This window comes from Catharus ustulatus, chromosome 11, assembly GCF_009819885.2.
Source record: "Catharus ustulatus isolate bCatUst1 chromosome 11, bCatUst1.pri.v2, whole genome shotgun sequence".
Taxonomy (NCBI): domain Eukaryota; kingdom Metazoa; phylum Chordata; class Aves; order Passeriformes; family Turdidae; genus Catharus; species Catharus ustulatus.
Window position 1 is genome coordinate 12436996 of NC_046231.1, and position 8413 is coordinate 12445408.

The window sequence follows — 8413 nt, forward strand, 5'->3', positions numbered from 1 at the left end:
AATCATGGAATGTTTGAGTGTGGAGAGGATCTCTGGAGATTGTGTGGTCCAAACCCCATGCTCAGTGCAGGGTGAGCTAGAGCAGGTTTCCCAGGACCATGTTTTGCACATCTTCAAGGATTGGGACTCCACAACCTTTCTTGGCAACCCATTCCAGTGTTTGAGCACCCTTAAGGTAAGCAAAAGTGGGTGGGTTTTTTTTCTTCTTCTGCATGGATTATCCTATATTTCAATTTCTGCCCATTGTCTCTTGTCCTGCCGCACAGAAGGATCTGGCTTAGTCTCCTAAAAGGAAAATTGAATCTTTGGGTGATACAGGTGGTGGTGCCTAAGTACGGTGTGGACTTGTGTGGCAGCAATTACTGTGGGTCAGTGGAAGTTACAGTGGATTGGGATGAGTTTATAGATAAGTCAGTCATGAGAAGCATGTTATTTCTCTTTTGACTCCGAAAAAAAACCCCAAAAAATTACTCGGGAGAAACTGTGCTGCTGCTGACTTGAACTTCTTACAAAAGTGAGATAGGATCATTCAGTTTAGGAGCCAAGGCCTTCATATCAGTATTTATACCTTGAGGTTTTTTATTTCTGGTATTTTGTCATGTCATGTGAATGTGCATCCTTCTGCCTCCTTGATGAGGTACAGCCTGTGCAGACCTTTCATATTGCTTCCTTCCAGCCAGTGCCTCCATGCACTCAGAGCACAGGGTTGAGGTGAGAGGTGGGTGTTCCACTGCTGCTTGAGAAGGTGCAAACTTGGGTTCATTTGAACAGCTGAGCAGATTTCTGCAGGATGCTGACAAAAATTCACATATAACTGTAGCTGAAGATAGATACCTTAACACAGGTTGTGTGAGTACCAGCCTGGAGGTGCTTTACTACTCGTCTTACATTACAGAAATGTGCCCTGGCTTGGTTGATGGACAGTTGGATAAAACTGGCTGCATAGTTTGCTATGAGTGAAACAAATTCTATGTTAACACTAGTCTGCAAAGTGTGCATTAAATCAAATGGGTGCTAAACGTTGGAGGGGATGTTTCTGTTTTCTAATAACTGCATGTTTTCAAGCCTTTCCTGAAATTATGACATGGTTGTCGCTCTGCACTGGTTGTACACATGAACAGGGCTGTGGTTATGGATAGGCCAAATAGAGCCTGTAGAAGTGAGAGTGAGGAGTCACTCTGTTGGAATGAGCTCTTAATGCTAAATATAAAAGGGCTGTGGTTCTGGCAAATGGCTATAAAGTGTAACATTGGACACCTTTGATCGGGTTCAGGAAGAACCAAAGTTACCCTTGTATGTATATGTATGTATGTTGTTGTCAGAATGTTGAGATTTAATGACTTTCTGTTACATACTTACATTCCTTGTAATTCTGTTACAACTGGTGTATGATGACTTACCCTAGTTTGATCAATCAATTAATCCCAACCAGTTCTACAGATAAGATAATTGTGTTTATCATGTGTGTTCGCTTCTCAGTACTGGTGGTAAAGTGATTACTTCAGTGACCAGTGCTTTCCTCCCAGAAATAATTACATTCACATTGTTTTTAAAGACCAGCTGGTTACTCGGTGTGAGTTTCTGCTGTGCTTCTCTTCCCTGCTGTACCTTCGAGAAACAGAAGGTGGCAGGTTTTTTTATTGTTTTCAGAAAAATACGCTGACTTCTGCAGTATTTACCAATCATTACACTTCTGCATTCTTGCATAGGGTGGCAATTGAGGCCACAGCTGGGTTGGAGGATATTTAGCTTCACTTTTCAGAAACTTTTTTTTTTTATTTTAATGTGGTGTGAATATGATACTTGGTCAATACTGATGAAAGCTGTGCTCTATTTTAAGTATTTGCTTAGTGAAAATGTTTCACTGTTAATCCTATGAAACTCTGAAGTAACTGGAGGGTTTTTTCCCAGCCATCAGCCAACAAAAAAACAGTTGTATTTTTTTTTACTTGATAGTGATGCTGCAGAGAGTATTTGTAATGATACCTGCCAAGGTGTGGTCCATAGCTATGGGGAGAACTGCAGATCATCCTCCCTGTATTCTGCTCACTAGAAATGTGAATGGGAATACAGAGATATTTTTACCAGCCTTTAGTGTGGATGCACTCACTGTGGGTCTACCTCCAGGGCCTTGCTGGCTGGAATGCTTTTTGGAATGTCCCGGGCTCTGAGCCCAACCCCGCCCTGGAATGTGAGGTTAAATGTTGGCGGTACAAATACAGAGTTTGAATATCAAAATCCTTGAGTTCCCCAGCACTGCAGTTTCAGAAGCTGGCAAGTGAGCCACATGTCAGCTCAGCTGCTCTCCGAAGAATAAGCATGCCTCGGGTTGCTGGGGAAGGAGGGGGATGGGTTTTGTTTTGGTTTGGTTTTCATTTACCCATTATGACATGCAGAAGAGCAAGCTTCTCAAACACGTCAACTGGCAAGATTGTGAGAGGTCCCAGACAGGTGTTAGCTGGAGAGAGTCTTCATTCACAAAAGCATTTTACTGCCATTCTTTAATCTAACCTAGGAACTCAACATAATGAGAACTGTTGCATTTTTAAAAGGAACCTGCTTATATTTGGACTCCAAGTCCAGGAGTGATGAGATGGCCTCTAAGGCTTGAGTTCCATCTGTGCCACAGTGCAGGAGGCTGGTGCTTGAGGCTTTGAGTCAGAGGTGCTGATGACAAAGCTGATGAAAAACATGAAAAGCTAAACATGGAAAGCAAGCCTTTGCTGAGGAGGGAGTGCATCATGTATTGTTAAAAAACAGTTGCCTAGGTCAGCTAAGGAGAAGAATTGCTGAGCTCCAGGGGGGTCTGGTTCAGTCACCTGTATTCCAAGGAGCTCTAACCTCAGTGGGCTTTGTGAGAGGAGGCTTCAAATATGCCTCACTTGTGATGTTCACTTAGCTCCCAAATGAAACTGTGTTCCAGGAGCTGATGTGAATCCACTGTTAAACATCTATCAGTTAAACAAATAAATACTTTTCCCTTGCCCTGGTATGGTGGGAGAGTCTCTGTTTTCTGTTTTTAGAAAATTATTGTCTGCAAGATATCCTCTTGTGAGAGTTTACAGAGAGAGAGCACTGTATAAATTTGATACTTTACTCATTTTAACTTAATTTTCCTTGATAAACTCCATACGTTTGTTAATGCTTCAGTATGTCATTATGTTCCTGTTCAGCTGCCTTTAAAAATTATTGCTTGGTGATTGGAACCAATGGATATAATCTATGTATAGTTATGAACATGCATTTTTTGATTAGTATTCTGTTGCATAGAGTTGGCAGAACTGGATTTGAATACAGATCTTCAACCTACTTTTTAGCTGGTTTAAAACTCTGTAAACATGCTCCTTTTTCTAATACTTTTTTTGTTGATTTGCCAGCTTTTCTAAGCAGTGTTAGGCTGCCATGCATACTGTGCACTTGCCACTGCCTGTGCACAGGTGTTAGCATGGATTGTCAGCAGCTGGTCATGAGCCTTCGTGTTAAACTTCTTACACAGAAACTGATAACGTGGTTTCCCTCGTTGTGGTCGAAGAAAAGTGAGCGTTATAAAGATATTTAACTAAAGCTTGTACATTTTTTACCTTTTCTAATCTCAAGTGTTGGAAAATATTATCTTTCTGAGTAAAAAAAAATAAGGCTGTAACTGAACTTCATTGGGAAGCTTCTCAGTGACTTACCTGGTTTGGTTCTGTGTATGCTTATTAAGAAATGGACTACTGCAATTTTCTTTCAGGTTTTCAAAAGCCTTTGTTTTTTTTTTTCCCTTTTTGTGGTAGTTTACTGTTTCATTAGCTCTCTGAATTGCTATAAAATTGAAAGCAAACTTCCTAACCATCTGTGTATCCATTCTACTTAAATACTCATACTAAATCCCAGGCAACAAAAAGTTTAAAAGCTGAAACCATTGTTTTCTTTTGTGCTGAAAGAGACCCAAACCTGGGCACCAGACAGAACACAAGTAAACATGTGTGGGCAGAGGCACTATATGAGCCACAAAACCCGTGAGATCTGAAGGGTGTTATAAACAATATGGGGCAGTTTCACTTGAGCAGAAGTGTGCATTTATTTCCCCTGTATGGCATACAAAAGGGGTGTTTGTAAGGTTGGGTTTTTTTATATAATTTAGTTTAACATTGTGTATTCAAATCTGTAGGTGGAAGGGAGTGGAAGGTGGAGTGATCACAAGGATATCAGAATGATATGATTTCAGAGAGGTGCAATATTGGGACTGCAGGATTCAGGCAGTAAATCACTGTACAGTTAGACCATGATGCCTGGTGTCACATCAGTGGCATAGTAATTCTGTCATGCTGCCCTGTGACATTCTCTTCTTACAGCTAATAGCAGCTTTCATACTTTGCTGTGCCTGAACGTGGAAAACAATTGCAGTTCTTAGAAAGTTTATAGCTGTGGGCTATAGAAATACTGCATTGAGAGTGCTGAATTAATAGGGATTTAATAAATCACCTTCTCTCCTATTAGCTTTTATCAGCATGCCAAGTGTTGCAATGTAGACTATAAAATCAGTGGTAGTTTGCTCACTGGTGTTGGTAACATGCATGACTGTGCAGCATGAACTGAGAGTGCATATCCCATAATGGCAGCAATGCTGGCTGAAGGGATGGAGGGAGAGAAAAAAAAATAGATTAGTCACTGCTGTCTTTCTGTGCAGTAGCACTGGTACAGCATTTACCCATAGATTAAACATTTAGCCCTTTTCCTTGTGTTCATTTTTAGTACACCTCTGTTGTAAGATTCTCCATTCTTTGTTAGAGTCAAAATGTGTAGCACAGCATTTATTGAAAGTGATGCCTGATGTCGCAGGAGCAAATACAGCTCATAGCAGGATGGAGGGAAGAGTTTCCATTTAACTTTGTAGAGAAACACGCTAAAGACAAGCAGATTTGATCCACCCACACTCCATTTTCTTCATACCTCTTCATTAAAAAAAAAATCAATTTAGATGAAGAGGACATTTTACAGAAAAGGTTGATATATTTTCATCAAAGGAAGAGCTAACCTCATCCTGTTAGAAAACATCTTGCATCTTCACCTACCACTGCCTGGCTGCTCTTGTGTACTGTTTTCCTCTCAGCCCAGCCTGTGAATTCACCGGATCACCTGGTTGGAGAGAACATTTCACCCACACAGTTCACCCCTCTCACTTCCCCTGGGCTTCAGAACCCCCATGTCACTGTACTGACAGTGCAGACTCACAGTTAGCAGCTAATTGTATTCCTTCTTGCATTAGGAGTTTTTATTGGCTGTCTAGGACTGTGACTTAAATTGATTTTCACTAAATGCAACTCAGACCTTAGAGAAGAAGCTGTCTGCAACTTTTTAACAATTTTTGGTATAATGACAAAAGCTAATCTTAGTATTTTGATGATACTCTTCACTCAGGTCTGTGTGGGTCTGGAAAAGGGTTTTCAAATGGTAATTCAGGATAGCTTCTGCTCAGTTGTTTTCTTAGCCTAAGTTGACTAAGCTAAAGTTACCTTTTATAAACACCTTTTTTTTTCTTCTGCCTCAGTATTTAGAGTAGGCATGTCAAGATGACCAGTCTTTTCAGCTGAACATAAATAGTCACCTAGTTAATCCTGGAATTTCCACTGCAAGCCTTTCTTGCATCCCTGGGTGAACTAAAATGAATTTGGGATGCAGCAGTTACACCTGAACAGTATTGTGCAGGTACTGACTTCCATTCAAGAAGGTTTTTAGCTGAGGTGACAAAAATGTATGTCATTTGTTTTCCAGTCTTTGGTCTGCCAGTATTGTTTCTGTAGTAGAGAGCATCACACAGCTCCTTCCTTGAGGTCTGTAGGGCTCAGTTGGCAGCATCCAACTGCTGCCAGTGTTGGTTTTCCTTACTTTGCTTACTCACACTGCAGCTGGGATCCTCCACAGCATGTGTGTACGAAACATCCTGTTGACAACCTCAGCACAAACATCAGTGGCAGAAAAAGAAAAGGGCAATGAAAATACTTCTTAGTCTTTTCAAGTACAGTATCTCCAGATCAGGACTCAGGTCAGTGATAAGGGCATATTTGGAGTTTGTACTGTTACTGTCTGTGAAGTAGCTGATCTCCTAAAGGAATGTAATAATATTCACTCTTTGGCACTTCTATGCAAATTAGCAGGCAAATTAGTGCCATCAGAAGATACAGAGCAACAGATGCACTTTTCTGTTATGTTTCCTTGTGATTGAACTGGGAACAGTCTGGAAAATTTCTGTCCAGTATACTTCACATTTATTGGCTGCTCAATATTGCACAGACAAGTTCATAAGCTTTGCATAGGTATTAAATTTATTCTGTTAATTTCTGTGAATTAATCAATTCATGAACAATGTACAGTATTGAGCTCTGTCAGCAACTTGAATCTATATCACAGTAATACACCCCCAGTACATGGTGAACTGCTGTAGTTTAACACAAAACTCAAATCAAGAGGATCTTCCTTGATAAGTGAGGAAGTGGCATGATCTGTCATTAGCTTCCTTCTAACGAGAAACAGGTATCTGCAACCACATCTTCAGACTCCCACGCCACTGTGGATATCAAGATGTTAAACTTGGTTTATTTTAAAGGTCATCATGTGAGATCTCATGCACAATTTCTAAGCCATAAACAAAACATAGCTCCATAAAAGGAAAATGTAGACTATCAAAAGTGAGTGAAACTTAACACAGCGTCTAAAAATAGACTCTGACATTACTTTTCTGACTCAAAAACATTAGCAATTATGCTAATGTTGATATGGGTTGATATGAGGAAAAAGTTCAGGTCTGTGTGGAATATAGTTTTATCCTGTATATGATAGCAAAATCCAAAATAGTCCCAATGTTAAGAGTATGTCGAGCGACTGCTGTGGCGAATTTACCATCTAAGAGAACAAAGCTGAACAATAGAGCAGACAGGATATAACTACAAAGGGTGAAAGGTAGGGAGGAGCACGAAGCTAACTGACCCATTTTTCACAAGAGTAGAGGAGAAGCTGGAGTACATATTTTTGCACTTTTTGTGCTCTGTGACAAGGATGGATGTGGTGAAGCAGGAGGAAGCTGAGGGACTCATGGTATCGTCAAGACAAGGAGAAAGAAAAACATTATACAAAGCAACTTAAAGAATGTGTTGTGGATGAACTGGTGAGCAGAAAGTTAAAATAGTCAGGGATCTGGAACTGGGGTCACATGAAGCAATAGAAATGGGGGAAATTGTGCTTTTATTGGTAATTTAGGTATGACTCCAAGATCCTGGATGATGTCCTGAATTCAGATATACTCACTATACACATGAGAAGTATTGGTGTACTAGTTTCTTATATATGATTGCTGACAGGAGATTGTTTAAAATGGAAATCAGCATTTTTTCAAGTTTTCACTAGTTGAGTATAAAGCTTTAGACTGAAATTCTTATAAAGGATGAAATGCTGGTTGAATTAGATGGATTAGAGTAGCACACTTTGGATCTAAGTTCTCACAAACTTTAAAGCTATTTAGCCAAGGAATTTTGCTCCAAGCTCTTTTCTCTTTGATTTTTTTTTTTTTTTAATTGTGTGCTTAAGAAGAAGGAACTGATATGCAATAATTCATGGGGACTGCATGAGATTTTTCATGGGAAATTGCATTTAACTGAGATGGGAGGTGAACTGAAGAATGCCAAAAAGGGCTATTGAATGACCATCAGCTAAGGAAGTTGCTGCCTGTCCTTGAGTCTCTGAGTGTAGTGGAAGGACACTGTGTTTGAACTATGTTGCCATTATATTCTCGGACTAATTATTCTTGAAACAACACACATTTCTCAGAGACACTCAAAGCTACTAAATAAACCACTGTAGCATTGAATCTGTTAAACTGTTTCTTTCTTGAAAGGAAAAGTGGAGCTAAAACTAAGGCAAGGGACTATGAAGGCTGACTTGACATCTGTTCTGAACTCTTTCATACTCAGCAGTAATTTCATCCCTTTGCAGTTCCAAATCCTCTGTTAGAATAGACACACTGTGTTATCAGGGCTCACATAACAGGCTGTGGTTTGAATCAAGGTATGAAGTCCTTGCCTTCTGCTTCTTATTGCAGCCTTTTTTGCTTCTTACCTCCTCCCTTTTGCCAACACAGACACTTGCTTGTGGTTGCTTTTATTTTTCAGCTGAATCAATTCCCTGATTCGATTCACTCTGGGACCACACAAGTCTTAGTGGTGGCACAACAGCAAGAATGGCACCTTAGTGAGAGAGGAATGGAGAGTGCCTAAAAAGGGAAAATGGGGACTGTTGGCCAGTATTAGTCACCCAGAAAAGGTCAGTAAGCCAAAGTCTTGTTAGCTTCAGGCCCAGAGAAATATCTCCCAACAGTTCATGTTAGTCAAACGAGACTTACAACTTTTTAGCCCTACAGATGATGAAAGTCGTGGCA